The sequence below is a fragment of the Tenrec ecaudatus genome, chromosome 17 (genome assembly GCF_050624435.1).
Source record: "Tenrec ecaudatus isolate mTenEca1 chromosome 17, mTenEca1.hap1, whole genome shotgun sequence".
NCBI lineage: Eukaryota > Metazoa > Chordata > Mammalia > Afrosoricida > Tenrecidae > Tenrec > Tenrec ecaudatus.
The window spans coordinates 34,536,767-34,552,737 of NC_134546.1; the positions used below are offsets into that span (position 1 = coordinate 34,536,767).

General features: G+C 45.7%; 1 non-coding gene across 1 annotated transcript; it reads right to left on the minus strand.

The window, feature by feature from the left end:
* Positions 1-15,489: 15,489 nt before the first annotated feature.
* On the minus strand, positions 15,490-15,596 carry LOC142431141 (U6 spliceosomal RNA). Its single transcript, XR_012780705.1, has one exon. It is a non-coding gene; the product is annotated as a U6 spliceosomal RNA (small nuclear RNA).
* Between the last annotated feature and the right edge of the window lie 375 nt (positions 15,597-15,971).

Here is a 15,971-nt window from a genome sequence, read left to right on the forward strand (position 1 = left end):
GAGTGGGGGGGAGCCGGTGTGTCACAAAGCAGCAGCATCTGAAGGCACGCTTTCCAGGGTGTGTGGTTCAGCTTGACACACTGGGTGACTTTGAGTACCCGTCAGCATCCCCATCACCGATGGAAACTTGCCTCAGGTGGGCTGTTTAGGTTCTTGCCACAGAGAAGAGGAGGAGTCAAAAAGGAAGAAAAAGGAAGAAGAAAGCAGGCGAGAGGAATTCATTGACTGATTCCATGGCTCTGCCCTCGCCAGGAGGCAACTGGTGCTTCCTCCACCATCCCTTCATTGCCAAGGTAAGTTTTGGTTCAGAACCAAAGGAAGGGAAGTTCAACAGGAATGCACGACATCAATGACTGGAGTCAACAGAGAGCGGTGGGTATTCAGCTGTAGGTGGTTCTCAAAGTCAACATTTATTAACTACTCGAAATCTTCAAGCTGTACAGATTTTTTTTCAGATGTGCATACAACACGTATCAATACAAAGTGAATTTTCCAGATAATATTCTGCGGAGGGCTAGTGGTGCTAAAGTGCTTCAATCACGTATTGCATTTGGGGTGCACATTTACATGTACTATCAGAGAGCTGACAGAAATACGTACGTAACACAGCTGAGTAAGGAAAGCTATGACTGAAATGAGTGACTGCATATCCCACATTAAATTGGAAAAGGAAAAATTACGTCATGTAAATCGAGTCGCTGTTAGGAATCTTTTTATTAAAAAACAAAAGCTGTATCCATCTTAACCATCATCTTGAAAAAAAGCTACCACACACTAGAATGGTTACTTTTAAGCCCCACCTTACCATCCAAATTCCCTTCCCACTTGGGTGGCATGGTTTATCTGATCCCTGACACTTCCATGAGATAAACAGTGCATTTTAATGGTGACAGGTAGTGGTCATGAAGAACACACAGTGGAAGAAGTAGAGCGACCACACACACCTGGTATTTGCACCTTCCCTCCTGTTGAGAATAAGGTCAATGAAAATCATGGGTAAAGGCCATATACATTTTATCTGCTCGATCACTTGCTGTCTTTAGCAATGAAAGCTATACAACATCCAAACTTTTTTCTTTTTTTCTCACTTCACAAAGTCTTCACGTGTCAAAGATACTTTTAAAATCCGGGTTTTGTTTCTTACCAAGGAAGAGGCTTTCCATCACTTTCCTCAGCTCCATGGGCTGGATCAGGCCTGACCTCGCCAGGCTAGACCACCGACTCTTGACAAGGAAAAAGTGCTCTAGTTTAAGGCAAATATCTTGATCACATACATACGTAACGACTCCTCCACTGACGGACTTCATCGTATGACAGCACAGAACTCCACAAGAAACTGAGGTATAACTTTATTCGACAGAAGTACAAACGTCAGAGAGCATATAGATATTCTCAACGTGTTGAATATTATCTTATCAATCATTGCGTAGAGAATGCTTTGGAAAGTTCTTATATGTCCATAGATTCCCACGATTCTGTATTCTAGAAAAAATACTAGAAATTAAATAATCTAAAATCTTTGCAATAAGGCTCTCCACATAAGGCTACCTTTGATATAAGGCTACTTCAACTTGGTTTCTGAAAAGAGCAAACATGTGCACCAAAACTCGGGGTACTCGGAACTAAACTAGAGAGGGGAGATGGCGTCCTTAGTGACTGCTGTTAGATTTCAGCTAACAGCAAACTTAAAATACCCAAATGAGAACTTTTCCTGTCTTTTTTTCCCACTGCAAACGGAACCATCCTGATGTAAAACTGGCCGTCCATGTGTTGTAAGGGCTCCTTTGGGCACAGAGATGTGTGTTTGCCTTTACATAAATAATTTAAATAAAATGGAATAACCCATACTTGGTATTCATAGCATATATATTTTTTTAAATCTACAGTCTGTGACCTTTATGAAAGTAGATCTGTTCTGTACTTTCAAGTTAGAAAGGGTCTAACATTTATCTTTAGAGATTTCCAGTCAATGGCTGTATAAAATGAAGGATCGTGTAAATTAAAATTGCAGGCCATTCGGTGCATTAACTTATAAGCCATCTCTTTGGGGTCCTAAATGCTAAGCATGACACATACTACATAAAGAGGAAAAAATACACTATAGATTTTTACTCTAACTCAATGACTTACAGTTTCCATTTTTAATTATTGAATATCTTGATAAAATTATACTCACTGAAAATATCTGATTGCAAACTGGACTTCCAAAATGTGTTCCTGAAGATGAAAACAGACAGGCTGAGTGATGCCTAATGACTGAGAGAAACTACTATTCAAGTAGGCTTTTAAAGAAAAGATTTCTTCGACAATGACTACACTTTTTTCTCCTACCAAACTCTCAGTGACCATAGAAGAAAAAATTCTAATTGCTTTCACCTAATAACTTCATTAAATGTTTAGAAAAATATTGTTCTAAAGCAGCGGTTCTCAACCTGGGTGTGGGTGGCGACCCCTTTGGAAGTCCAACGACCCTTTCACAGGGGCCGCCTGATTCATCACAATAGCAAAATGACAGTGATGAAGTAGCAACGACAATAATGTGATGGTTGGGGGTCACCACTACATGAGGAACTGTGTGAAAGGGCCGCGGCATGAGGAAGGTTGAGAACCACTGTTCTAAAGGGACATTTGGCAGGAAGTGCTTATGAAATTTCCAAATTAGGTCAAAATGGGGGAAGGGACACTAAAATGGATTCTAAGTCTTAGACTACCTAATGGAATAAACAATAACCATAACAACGACGGACAATATCCAAAATTTAGAAAACTCCAAAGCAAAGACGGTGGCCAATTCAGTCTTGATGTTGTGTGAAGGAACGCCATTTCAACTGTGGAAGGATGAATGGAAATTTCCATTAAGACAGCAGTGTCCTGAGTAAACCACAAGGACCACAACCTAACTACCGTTTCCGGTATCGTCTGGTGTGAGGGGCTACAGACCAAACTCACAGGATGTTCCCTTTTCAAAACCGCGGGTTTGTAGAGGAAAGGGTGGGAGGGGAGAGAAGGTGTAACTATTAGTATCAGTTAGTGATGGTTCTCAAGTCCGTTTGGGCTCATGAGGACCCGACGTGTGACAGAGTAGAACTACGCTGTGTAGGGTTGTTGGTGGCTGACTTTTTAGAAGCCGACGGCCAAGCAGGCCTGTTTGCCCCCTCCAAGTCTCTGTGGACTCTGACCCCCAACCTTTCCACCGGAAGTTATGTGTAGTAGCCAGCTGCACCACCCAGGAACGATGAAACCTTTGCTACCAAGTGACGTCCCCCCTTATTTATTTGAAGGAGCTCTGGTGAGGCAGTGGGTCACCCCACACATTGGTGGTTCAAAACCAACAGCCGGTCTTCAAGAAAAAGATGAGGCTGTCTCTCCCATTAAGATTCACGGCCTCTGAATCCCACGATTAGATCCCAGTGAACTAGAATAGATGCAATGGCAGATTAAGGTTTGGTTTATCTGACGGGATCTGGAAATCCAGTCACTCAGACATCTACTGAACCTGCCACTGACCGCCCATCGTACCTGTGAAGATGGTCACAAATTAGCCCCCACTTCTCCCACAGAATCATTCACTCTTGTTGTGACTGTTTAATCACAACAGCAATTTCAATTTGGGGTAAAATCTTGACGTATTCTATCCAAGCCCATCGCTAACACTTAAGAACTTGCTGCTTCCGGCTCACTGCATGAGCGTGTTGGTCTCAGGTGCGCTTCTCGCACTGGCTCTGCAAATCCGGCACTCTAACACCTTCCCCTCCCACATCCAACATCTTCCCCTTCCAAGGAAAACTGCTCCGTGCACAGCAATTCCTTGTAAGCTGGCCTGGCTTGGCACATGCTGAGGCTAAGCTTCGCTGCTGTTCTGCCTTCTGAACTGGGAACAGAGAAAAACAACCACTGAGTAGGTGCCAGGTGGAGAAAGAATTAGGAGAGGGACAGAGATGTAAAGTGGGTATCTGATGACAGGTCCCAAGAAGCAGGAGAAGAGGTCCCAGAACCTCCAGTCTTGGCCAGACATGTGTGACTGTGTCCTTTCCAAAATACCCGTTTCCTCTGAGCAGTTGATGTGCATCTCTGTAACAACTGGTCCCACCATGTGCTTCTCTGAAACAACTGGTCCCATCATGTGCTTCTCTGTAACAGCTGGTCCCATCATGTGCTGCTCCGTAACAACTGGTCCCACCATGTGCTTCTCTGAAACAACTGGTCCCATCATGTGCTTCTCTGTAACAACTGGTCCCACCATGTGCTTCTCTGTAACAACTGATCCCATCATGTGCTTCTCTGTAACAACTGGTCCCATCATGTGCTTCTCTGTAACAACTGATCCCACCATGTGCTGTTCTGTAACAACTGATCCCATCGATACAATGAAAAAGAGATTGATTTGAGGTACTGATGGACGCACATTTCCCCCTAATTTTTTAAGGATGCCCAACGAGGACTGGAGGCATATTCTCAGAAAGCTGAGGAAAGTCTTAAGCAAAGAAAGAAGAGCCAGTGGACACTGGGACCCTGGGGAGAAAGCGGGAGCAGTGTTACTCCATCAAGAGGGGAGCAACTGATGCTAGTAGGTTAAAATTTAGCACCCCCTCATCTGATCTCCCTTATGATCCCAATTAAAGTTGTTCTCATTTTTAATATTCTCTGCTTTCAGTTGGCGTTTTTATCTGTTTTACTTTGTTACTGTTGTTAGGTGCTTGTTTTATGCCTATGAAATCCAGGATAGGTAAATCTGTAGAGACGGGAACTGGATGAATGGTTTAATGGTTCCTGGGGGGGGGGGGTATGGCAGGGGAGGTTGGGGGGCAGAATGAGGAGCACAAGAATGAAGAAAATCATCTGAAACCGATTGTGGTGATGACTGTACAGCTCTTCTTGAGGTGACTGAATTGTATGAAAAAGAGGATCGCAACTAGTGTCAGAAATTGAAATGCATCTAAATTGCTGAATGGAAAAATTCCTGTGCTCTGTAAACTTTCACCCAAACCACAAGATGTTCATAGACCAATAGTGATCATCATCAAGATAAAGCAATAAACAAATTAGAAAAGAGTGCATTATCTTTTTATGAAGACACTGCTATCATTTTGGTGAATGTATGAATTTTCACATCTTAGCCATTATTCAAGGGCTCAATGACAAGCCAAGGAGCCTCCTGCCTTTCCTAAAAATAGTTATGAATATTAATGAACGTTTATTTCAGTTATAGCAATGTTCCTCTCTCTCTGAAAGCTTTCCCCCTGAACTTTTGGTAAATATCTACCGTTATAAATGTAGGGAGTCCAAAACTTGGATTAGAATGCCATTAACTTTGAAGCACACATTAGCATTGAAGATTATTAGCATCCGTCCTTGCACATGCAAGAGCGTTATTAAGAATGTAGTCATTAACCAGAGGCCTTTGGGGCATTCGTACAAAATTAGAGAATGGTGAGAATTCCGTCAAATACGACATTAGCAAGATTACTCATGGAAAAACGCCAGTGGGCGGTAGCCATTGAAAGCGTAGACTGGGACACACACCCTTGCTGGGGCTCCCCTGGCATCCTCGGACTAGTCCCGCTTCCTAGGGGAATTTCAGGATGGTCCTATTCACAGTGACCACGCTATTCAGAACGCTGGGCTCGGCGTTTGTGGCGAGGCCCTTCAGGTGAAACACAAGGAGGGGCGTATCTGCGGAGAACAGAGGGGACTGTGCGGGCGCAGGGAGCTCCCAGAGGGCACCTGAGGCTGAGGCCAGCCACTGGTCATCTCTGTGGACCTGACACTGGCTAGGTCAGTGACTTCCTCTATGCACACAAAGAATTTCTACAGCGTCCTTTCCCCAGCACAGGGCCGCAGTGTACTTACTTATGCCGTCTTGTTTGTGAGCTGCCCCTTCCATACCCCAGCCACACACTGATACGTGCACCTCCCACAAGTGGTACACGACCTCCACGCAGCAGCCACGGTTGCCAGCTCTTGACAGCCGCGTGCGTCGGGCTAGATCTGTGCTCCGTGGGCTTGTCCGTAGTTGGTTTTTCAGAAGCGGGCCACCAGGACTTTCTTTTGAGGTGCCTCTGGGTGGACCCTAGCCTTTTAGTCAACAGTTGACTGTGGTCACTCCGGGCACCTTTTGTGATTCTTCAAACACTACCCACCGCCATCCAATTGATGCTGACTCAGAGAAGCCCTACAGGACCAGGCAGAACTGCCCGGGAGCGTTTCTGAGACTGTAACTGCCAACAGGAGTGCTAGGACACCCACTTCGGGAAGCTCCCCAACAGAGTCTCCCCAAGACAAGCAAAGGACAGAACTGAAGCCACTCTAGCTCTGGCCACTCAGGGCGACGGGGCCACCCTTCCCATGCCGTCTAGCATTCTCCCTGTCCTCCTGGAGAAGCACAAAGCCAGCTAGGAAAGGTCATTACAACCAACCCCCCACCCACAGAAGGGTTTAACAAATCAGCTGGTCCCTTGTGTGTCTGGGAGTCCATCTTTTGGCAAGTTCGCACAAACTGAAATTAACTTGGCCTAATGAAGGGAATCTGTGGAATAGGCTTTGAAACCATTCAGCGAATGTCAATTGAAATGGCTAGCCAACCGTCCACAGGCACGCTTCGCTGGACTGGCTTCTTATACGGCTTTAGGAAGTCAGTCCAACAGAATGTAGTCCCTGGCACAGGGGGCACCACTGAGCTCAGAAGCCAAGTTGCCCATCTCTGTAGGCAAACATGCTGTTAGAACCCCACACTCTTTTGTGCAAAAAAAAAAAAGAAAGAAATCTCTCAACAAACTAGAAATAAGAGGGGGATTCCTTACCCAGATAAAGGGCATCTGTCTTCCTTCTTAGTGCTGTTATCTTGGAAATACCACAGGTGGGTGGCTTTCACCAACAGAAACGTATTTTCTCACTGCTTCCGAAGCTAGAAGCCCAACTCATGGCGTGGGCTCTGGAGGAGGGTTCTCGTTGCCAGCTTGGAAGGAAGCTCTTTGTCTCTTTGGCAGCTGCTTCTGGGAAATCTTCATCTGGCTTGGCATCTTTCTTCTCCCATCTTGCTTCTCTCACTTGCTCATTCAATCTCTTTTGTGCCTCAAAAAAGAGGGCCTCAAGACAGACCCTACACTGAGCTTGCCTCATTTACCCGACCAAGACATGACAACACATTCCCAAGTGGGACTATGGCCACACGTATAGGGGGTATTACTATCAAACACATTTAAACACATACTGTGGGATGTGGAGTGGGGAGGACACAATTCAATCTACAAGAGCATCTATGACCAAGTCAAAGCTAATGCTGTACTAGGAACCCTTGGATGGTACAACGGGTTAAACCCAGTGCTGACGGAAAGGTTGGCGGTCTGACCCCACTCCGGGGCACCCCTGAAGCAAGGCCTGATGTTCTGCTTCTGAAGGTTACAGCTTTGAAATGCCCGTGGCACACAGTTCTGTCTGCAACACCTGGGGCCAGTATGAGTCAGTGTTGACTCAGTGGCCATAGGCTTTGGTTTGGTTAATCTTATATTTAAGACTGAAAGGTTAAAAAGCTCTCTCTCTCAGATCAGGAACAAGACAAGGACGTCCACTATTGTACTCAACACTCTACTGAATAGTCTGACCAGGGCAACCAGGCAAGAAAGAAAGAATGAAAAATCTAACTGATAAAATAAGAAAGAAAAGTCTATCTGCAGGTGACCTGATTTTATGTACGAAAACCCTACAGCTTTCACATTCACACCAAAAGAAAGAGAGCTGATAAATAAGTTCGGCAAGATTGTGAGGCACAGGATCAATATACAAAATCCAGTAGTATTTCCATGCACTTGCAATGAATAATCTGAAACTGAAATTAAGAAAATGATTCCATGACAGTAACATCAAAATCAATAAACTACGTGGGAATAAGCGCAGCAGAAAAGTGCAAGGGGAGGATCATATCGAAATCTATAAAACAATGCTGGCAGAAATGAAGGAAGATCTAAACAAATGGAAAGACGTTCTGTGTGCATTGGTTGGAGGATTTAATAATGTTAAGATACAAGTACGTCTCCAAGTTGATCTATAGATTCAATTCAATCCCCATCAGAATGCCAACTGCCTCTTGCACAAATGGATGAGCTACTCTGAAAATTCATGTGGACTTTCAAGAAACCCAGGATCCTCCAAACAGTCTTGCAAAAGAAGAACAAAGTTGGAGGACTCACATTTCTTGATGGCCAACTTCCTGCAAAGTGACAGGAATCACAGTTGTGTGGCACTGGCGGAAGGACAGACTTATTGAGCAATGGAATCGAGTTGAGAGGCCAAAACAGAGTCCTCACCCTGCTGCCTCACAACAAATGTCGAAACAGTCCCATGCGAAGGAGTCCTTTCAACAAATGGTGCTGAGCGACTGTACAGCCTCATGCAGAAGTCTCAAGTTGACCCCTACTTCATCACACATATAAAAATTAACTTCAAATGAATCAAAGACCTAAGTGTAAGCGCTAAAAGTATAATCCTCTGAAAAGATGATATTCACGTAAATCCTTAGGACCTTGAACTGAACAATCATTATTTAGATATGGCCCCAACAGTACAAGTAGCCAAAGTACAAAACAAATACATTTAAAACCTGTGCTTGGGAGACTCAAAGCCCATCGGTAGGCAACCGGACACCCCTCTAGAACCTTGAGAGAAAGGAAAACTAATGTCCTCACCAGAACTTGTACACAAATGTTCCCAGCAGCCAGAGAGAGAACAATTCAATAGATGTCCAACCGTGCATGATAAATAAAATATGGTGTATCCATACAGTGGACTTATTCGTGAGCATATTCAGCCATAAAAGGAATAAAGTATCGATTCATACCAACACAGACAAGCCTCAAACATATTGCACTACGTGAAAGAAGCCAGGTCTCCACTTACAGGAAATGTCCAGAACGGACCGTCAGACAGTGACCGCGGGGGCTGAGCAATGAGCTGCAGAAGGGGCTTCATTCTGGGAAGAGCAAACTGCTCTGAAATGAGATCGTAGGGGATGGTTTCCGGGGAATACTTGAAAAGCCACTGAATTGTATACAGAAAAATTTTGATTATTATGGTATGTGAATTATGTCTTTAAAAAAAAAAACCCCAAATACTGTGAGGACCTCTCTGTACTTACTTAGCTCCATTTCAGAACTTGGTCAGCTATTCTTCACAAGCGTGTCTTCAGAGCCACAAAGTTAACAACGATGGGTCAGCTTTGTCAAAAAACCCAGTGACTGATCCTCACTTCCCATGCTGGTCATTCAATGCCTGTCGGTGCAGGGAAGACCAGCTCAGCCTCACCTGACCGCACTGAAACAGACGCAATGTGGGTCCCAACAGTGAGAGGAGAAAAGAACACAGGCGATCTAACCAGAAGGTACCATTCTCAGCGACCCTTAAAAATCTCAGCCAAGAAAACATCTTCCTAGTTAATGTAAAGCCTTGTTATTAAATCAAACATTGGCACAATTCCTCAAATACGCATTCACCCAAAACACCTTTTCAAATGCTCCATCTGGTTCCGATTCCCATGCAGGTATGTCCTCCTCCGGGAAGATCAAATCTACAGACCAGGTCGGGGATCCTAACCCAACAGTTGGATGGTGCTCAGGTGCAAAGGATTCCCCAACTGGATACTGAGAAAGGTGATAGAAACATTTGGGAATGGTTTCTAGAGATGGTTGAAAAAGATGAACATACTTATATTTACTGACAATGAACTATCCATGTAAAGATTGTTGAAAGGAGAAATATTTTGTCGCATATACTTCCCACACAATTTTTTAAATGGTTAAAATAGCAGATTGTCCCATTGAATTTCTCTACAAGTTGTCATCGTGTTCATGGGCTACAATGCAGTTTTTCTCCATATTAATGATTCTACTTCTTACATAAAGTAGCACGCACCAGTCATTTATCTCTTGCATGCCGCCACGCTCCCGACCCTGCTTTGTCTTGAAGCACAGAAAGGCATAGATTGAATTATGTTTCCCTCAAAAGCACATTGTACGTAAGGAGGTCCCGGGTAGGATGGGAGAAAAATGGGGAAGAGAAGTCAACATCATAAAACACACCAGCCTTACTGGTCGGATGAAGACTGGGGAGACCCCCAACTCCGATCAATACTCTTCAGGTCTGGATACGAACTCCCAGGGAGAGAATCATCAGTCAGTAAGATCAAGAGCCAGCACTCCCCTGAGGTCAAAGTTCCGGGGCTTAGGAAAGGAGGAGGGAGGGAAACATGAACACGGGGAAAAAGTGGGGTGGGCAATGGCAGATTGAGGGGACTGCAATGGATGGGTTGGATCCGACGGTGTGTAGAATGTTGAAAGAAAAAACTCTGCTCTGCTCTGTAAACCTCCAACTAACTAATTCACAATAGAAAGTTTAAAACTTAAAATGTGTTGCGCGTTCCTACCTAATCCCTGCGGCTGTGGTCATGATCTCATCAAGGAGCGGGTTGTCTTTGTTGTGGACAATCTTTGGAGCCGATCGTTCTCTGGGATGTAAGAGATGAAATAAACAAATGACGGACGCAGTGCCACGAGCGGACAACCTGTTCTGCCTGGGAAGAGGCACGGCCAGAGAGCTCCTTAGAGGCCAGCCTCGGGCTTGCATACTTTGGCCATGTTGTCGAAAAGAAGCTAGTCCCCGGAGAAGGACATCATGTTTGGTAAGAGGAAGGCCCTCAAGGGGGCGGGTGGACATGGCTGCAGCAATGGGCTCTGGCACGGGAACAGTGGGGGGATGGCGCCGGGCCGGACAGTGTTTCGTTCTGTTTGCATGCGGTCGCTCTGGGTCTCGACCGACTTAACGGCACTAACAACTGCAAGAGACGGGGAGAAAACAAATGTGTTTGAGAAAGCCACCCCCTTGTGGTACTTCTGCACTAGATATGTAAGACAAGTGGTTGAAAACATATTTTTTTGAAGACAAACACACACATACCCAATATCTGACCCCCCCTTAGCTGAATTGATAGGCAGCGCTGATAAGCATTGACTTCCCTTAAATGATGATGAATCAAACCTCACCAAGGAAGGGATGATGGCTCCTTATTCTAATATCGAAAATATAATCCTTACGTGGTTGACATTATTTGGAAAGAATTTTTAAAAGACTTTGAGATTGTAAGAACTCCTGAATACAGTATCCGAGAGAGGCGAAGCAGAATGGATAAACAAAATGGGGTGCATACCCACAAGGGAATGTTGCTCAGCCATCAAGAGAAATGAAGTCCTCCTCCGGCATGCCCCCACCCCCCCATGGGTCAACCTCAAAATCACCATGCACCAGGAAATCATCTGCCAGCTAAGGGCAAATGAGCGGTGGGCCCACCCAGAGGAAATGCTTCTGGTGCATGAGTTCAGGATTTGTATCCTCCTAGTTGTCCTGCTACCCGCTAAACTCACTGTCGCTGAGTTGACAGGCTTAGAGCGAGCCTGGAGCACAGGGTGGAACTGTCCTTGGGCGTTTCCGAGAGGAGGAAGCCCTGTCTTTCTTCCGACGGGCGGCTTGTGGTTTCCACCTGCTGATCTTCTGGTTAGCGGCCCAACCGTCACCACCGCCATCACCGCTGCTTCCTGCTTCCTGCTGCCCACTAAGGTGGAGAACTTCTCCCGCCTTCTGTTGTATTTGAGAAAGAAAACATGGGAAAAAAAATAAAAAATAAAAAAAAGAAAGAAAGAAAACACGGAACCCCACCGGCGTTGCAAGATCAGTGCACAGCGACAGAGCAACCTGTGCTGACCGAATCATTGCGTAGGAACCGAGTGGAGACGCCTTGTGTCGGTTTCTCTTCTCAAACAGCAGCTAATAAAAGAGCAAACCAAAGACATTTTGGAACCACACACACGAAACGACCTCCTCTCGCATGGGCAAAACCGAAATAACAGAAGGCCAGAGAGAAAACCAATGACAGGCCCTAGAGAACGCAACATTAAGGGAGGTGCTTTGCTTCAGTCCAGCGCTGCTGTGTACTCAATACTGCAGACGGTGCTTCTGAGAAAAGCGACGCAGAATCCCGCACGCTGTGGAGGTGAAGGCAAAGATTTATTCCCTCTGGCTTTTACCCACGAAATGTCATTGATGTTTCCACTCTACTTGGCAAGGTGTTGTTGGTCTTCTAAAATGTAAATCAAAGACGCTTACTAAAAATGACTGAGAGCTAAGCTGTTTAAACTATCAGCATGGATGTAGATCGCCAAACTCAAATCCCTAAGCAAGCAACAGGACTGGCACGCCTCACTTTACTGCCCCATGAAGTGATGTTTATTTTGTGACATGAAGGTTCGTGGCGACCCAGCATCGTGTGTGTCTGTCTGTCTGTCGGCACAACAGCACGTGCTCATGCTGCGTCTCTGGGTCGCATGCTGGTGAATCTCACAACGGGTCAAACTTTTTCTTAATGTTGGTGCACACTTCACACCCCGGTATCGTGTGCACCTCGGCGCTGAGCCACGTAAAACTTCACGTTGGTCTTTGCTTTATTGCTGTCGTCTGGAACCGCACAGGCAGCATCTCCGAGGTCTGCCGGTCCACCGACAAGCGTTCGCTAACAATCACAGCCCTTCTAGCCCAGACGCCTCGTGCCCTAGGGCCACACAGGGCAAGACTCTGCATGCACAGCGTTGTCATCGGGTAGTTTCTAGAAACGTCACCAGGCCTTTCTTCCTAGCCTTTGTCTACCAGCATCGTCCACAATCATGGCGCCGGTACGGGTGTGGCCATGCTTCAGGCTGTTAGGCATTTGGTTCGCCCACTGTAAGGAAACCAGCAAATATAATCATCAAAAGCACAGGTGCTCGTTGAGAAAGTCGGGGAGACTTGAAAACAATAATCGGAAGGGTTCAGCCTCGTTCAAAGGGCAGAAGGAGAAGAAAACAGCTGATCACAGGATGGTGCGATGGAATCGGGCCCGTGGAAGCCTTTTCACCACGCTGGGGGAAGTGCCCCCAACAAAAGGAGCCGAACCCAGCTCGCTTCCGTTCGGGGGAGTAGCAGCGAGGCCCGTCCTTGGAGTCTAGATGGACCCTGGAAAGGCGGGAAGCCAAACCCCACCTGAACACACACTGGACAAACAGAGCCTTGTGTGCTGGCCTCCCATTCCAACATCGACCCTCTCCGGAACCACCCAGGATAGTCCACGGACCGACGACAATTTCCAGTCCGAACCTTCTGAAGAACACACGGTTAACTGTGACGTGCGGGTACTCACTTGGATGCGAACGAGTGGCTGCACAGCTTCGAAGTGTTGCCGTTTGAAATCTGTTCAGAATCTGAGTTGTACACACGGAGAATGTGGTCCGGTGACGGTTGAGGACATATATTTTGCCATAACACACTGTCCCCCACCCCCCTCTTGACATCTCAGCCTTCTAAAAGCAAGATTCGCTTTTTATTTGACCTGAAGATGTAAGGGCTCCAAAGGCCTGGAGGAAATCCGCTGACAGAGAACTGTGCCCACCGCGCCTTCTGATGTCACCAGATAAGGAGAAGCAAGTCTAAAGAGAGCTGAACTGAGCGTCTGGGGCCAAAGCATGTCCTGGGGTTGCAGACTAGCTTAGTCCAAGGTGCCCACGAAACCAGAATGGGTCGGTCCACAGCTCAAGCACAACCCAGGGGTGACAGTTTGCTCACCACTAACACTCCTGTGAGGGATGGGATGAGAGGCTCAGGAAGGTAGCAAGGTCGACCAGAAGTTTCTTCCAAGCCGCTTTGATTCCAGTTTCCTGCGCCTCTGTCACTGACCTCGTGTTTGTGTTTCATTGGATTTTACATGGATCATGTCAATGATCCATAGAAGAACATTTACATGATGGTTCACTGAAATATTACATGATAACGAGGAAGTTGGTAGAAAAGCTTAGTACTAAACAGAGCCAGGCGCTTTTTGCACTTTTCATTTCTATAGAAAACGAGGGGGGGGGGATGCTTTTCTAAAATATAAAATCAACCTTAGAAGAAATATCAGCAGAAAGCGCCTTAGAAGCAAGGAGTTGCTTTTTGGATCGATCAGCTGATCAACAAAGAGCAACTGTTCGAAAAAGACATAACGGCTGGTAGAGGGGTGGCAAAATGAAACTCCTCACTGAGGTGGACTGGCACAGCGATGGATGGACCCAGCGGTGACCGTGGAGACGCTGCAGGACTGGGCAGAGTTTTAGATGCCGGGGGTTTTTGAGGGCCTCACCTGCACGTTGTCAGGAGAGATTAGTTCCTGCAGAAGGACATCGTGCTCGGTAAAGGGGGGAGGGGGGTGCGGTGGAAAAGAGGGCGCCTCTCAACAAGGGAGGAGGGACAATGAGGGCAACCAGGGCCCAACCCTAAGGGCCATTATGATGACGACGCAGTGCCCGGTGGGTTTCGTTCGATCCTACAAAGGGTTAGATCAGAACCACCTGGACGAGCCCTAACAACGACATATGCAGGTGAAAGGTGAGCAGTGAGTGAAAAAGACGGGAGAAGAATGAATACAGTTGAATGATGTGTTTGCAAAGCATATTGAAACTACTGTGAACTTCCAGAAGATCTGTCTCGGAAGATGGACGGCCAGAAGGCTGCTTAGAAGCGAGGATAGCAAGGCGCCATCTCTTATACTTTGGACTCCTTATCAATGCCTGGAAAAGGACATGCTGATTGGTAAAGCAGAAGGCCTGGGGAAATGACCGAGACGGGGCAGACACCATGGGTCCCAACATAACAACCGTGAAGATGTGCAGGACCGGGCAGTGTTTCATTCTGATGTGCACCAGGATGCTGAGTCAGAAGCATCTCAGCAGCACCTAACAGCGCGCGCGTGCACACACACACACACACACACACACACGAGGTTTGTAATGAGTCAGCGTCAACTCAGTGGCAGCTAACAACAAAAAGAACACATCAAGCCAAGAGTGAAAATTCTCCCAACATCAACCCTAATTTAACTCTGCTTTCACCCCTTCAGATCACAGAACACCCAGGTAAGTAAGCTGGTCAAAAGTTTAACAAGAAGTAATAGTATTTTTGACTTTGTGCCAGTCCCTGGGAGATTATAGTTCTATTTTAAAAACATATAAAGTACAGCCATCTAAGGGAGGGGTCAACTAAGCCCACATGTATAACCTAAAAATTATAAATAATAAAATCCAAGATCAGAGGAGGGAATTGTATTTGAGCTTAAATTCTAAGCATCTGGTTTGCAGGAGGCTATGGTTGACAGTGAAAGTCCAAAATCCATTTACATAGTCCCCACGGGGATGAAACATCCCACTGAAGTCCCTTGGACCCTTGACCAGGCATGTGACTAGCCTTGGTCTCAGACAGAGTGCATTAGAAAGTGAATCCATGCAAATAGAATTATGTTAATTATTTGGCATTACATTAAATTTTGCATCTTATTTATTTTCCCTTTTGACTCATTTTTAATTTGTTATAGTTTTATTTTCTGCTTTCTTTTGGATTGAAGTTTTCTGTGTTTTATTTGGTTATGTGGTTGGGATTTTTTTCTTTTTTAATATGGACCACTTCACGAATTTGCATGCCATCCTTGCACAGGGGCCACATTAATTTTCTCTGTATTGTACCAATTTTAATCTATGTGCCGCCGAAGCAAGCACAGGATTTTTAAAATATTAATTTCTTTAGATGAACCCAGGATGAGTTAATCTATAGAGACAGTAACTAGATTAATAGTATCTGAGGTTGTGATACAAAAGGTCAGCAGTTCAAAGCCACCAGCTGCTCTACATGAGAAAGACAAAGGAAAAGGACTTTCTACTCCCATAAACAAGTACAGTCTTGGAAGCCCACAGAGGCAGTTCTACCCTGTCCTAAAGGGGCCACTATGAGTCAGCATCCACTCAGTGGCAGTGAGTTTGATGTAGGGCAGGGAAAGTTGGGGGGTGGGCGGTGAGAGGAGTTAATAACAAGGAGTATAAAAATTAAAATATTCTGCAAATGACTGTGGTGATAATTGCATACCTCTTTTTTAA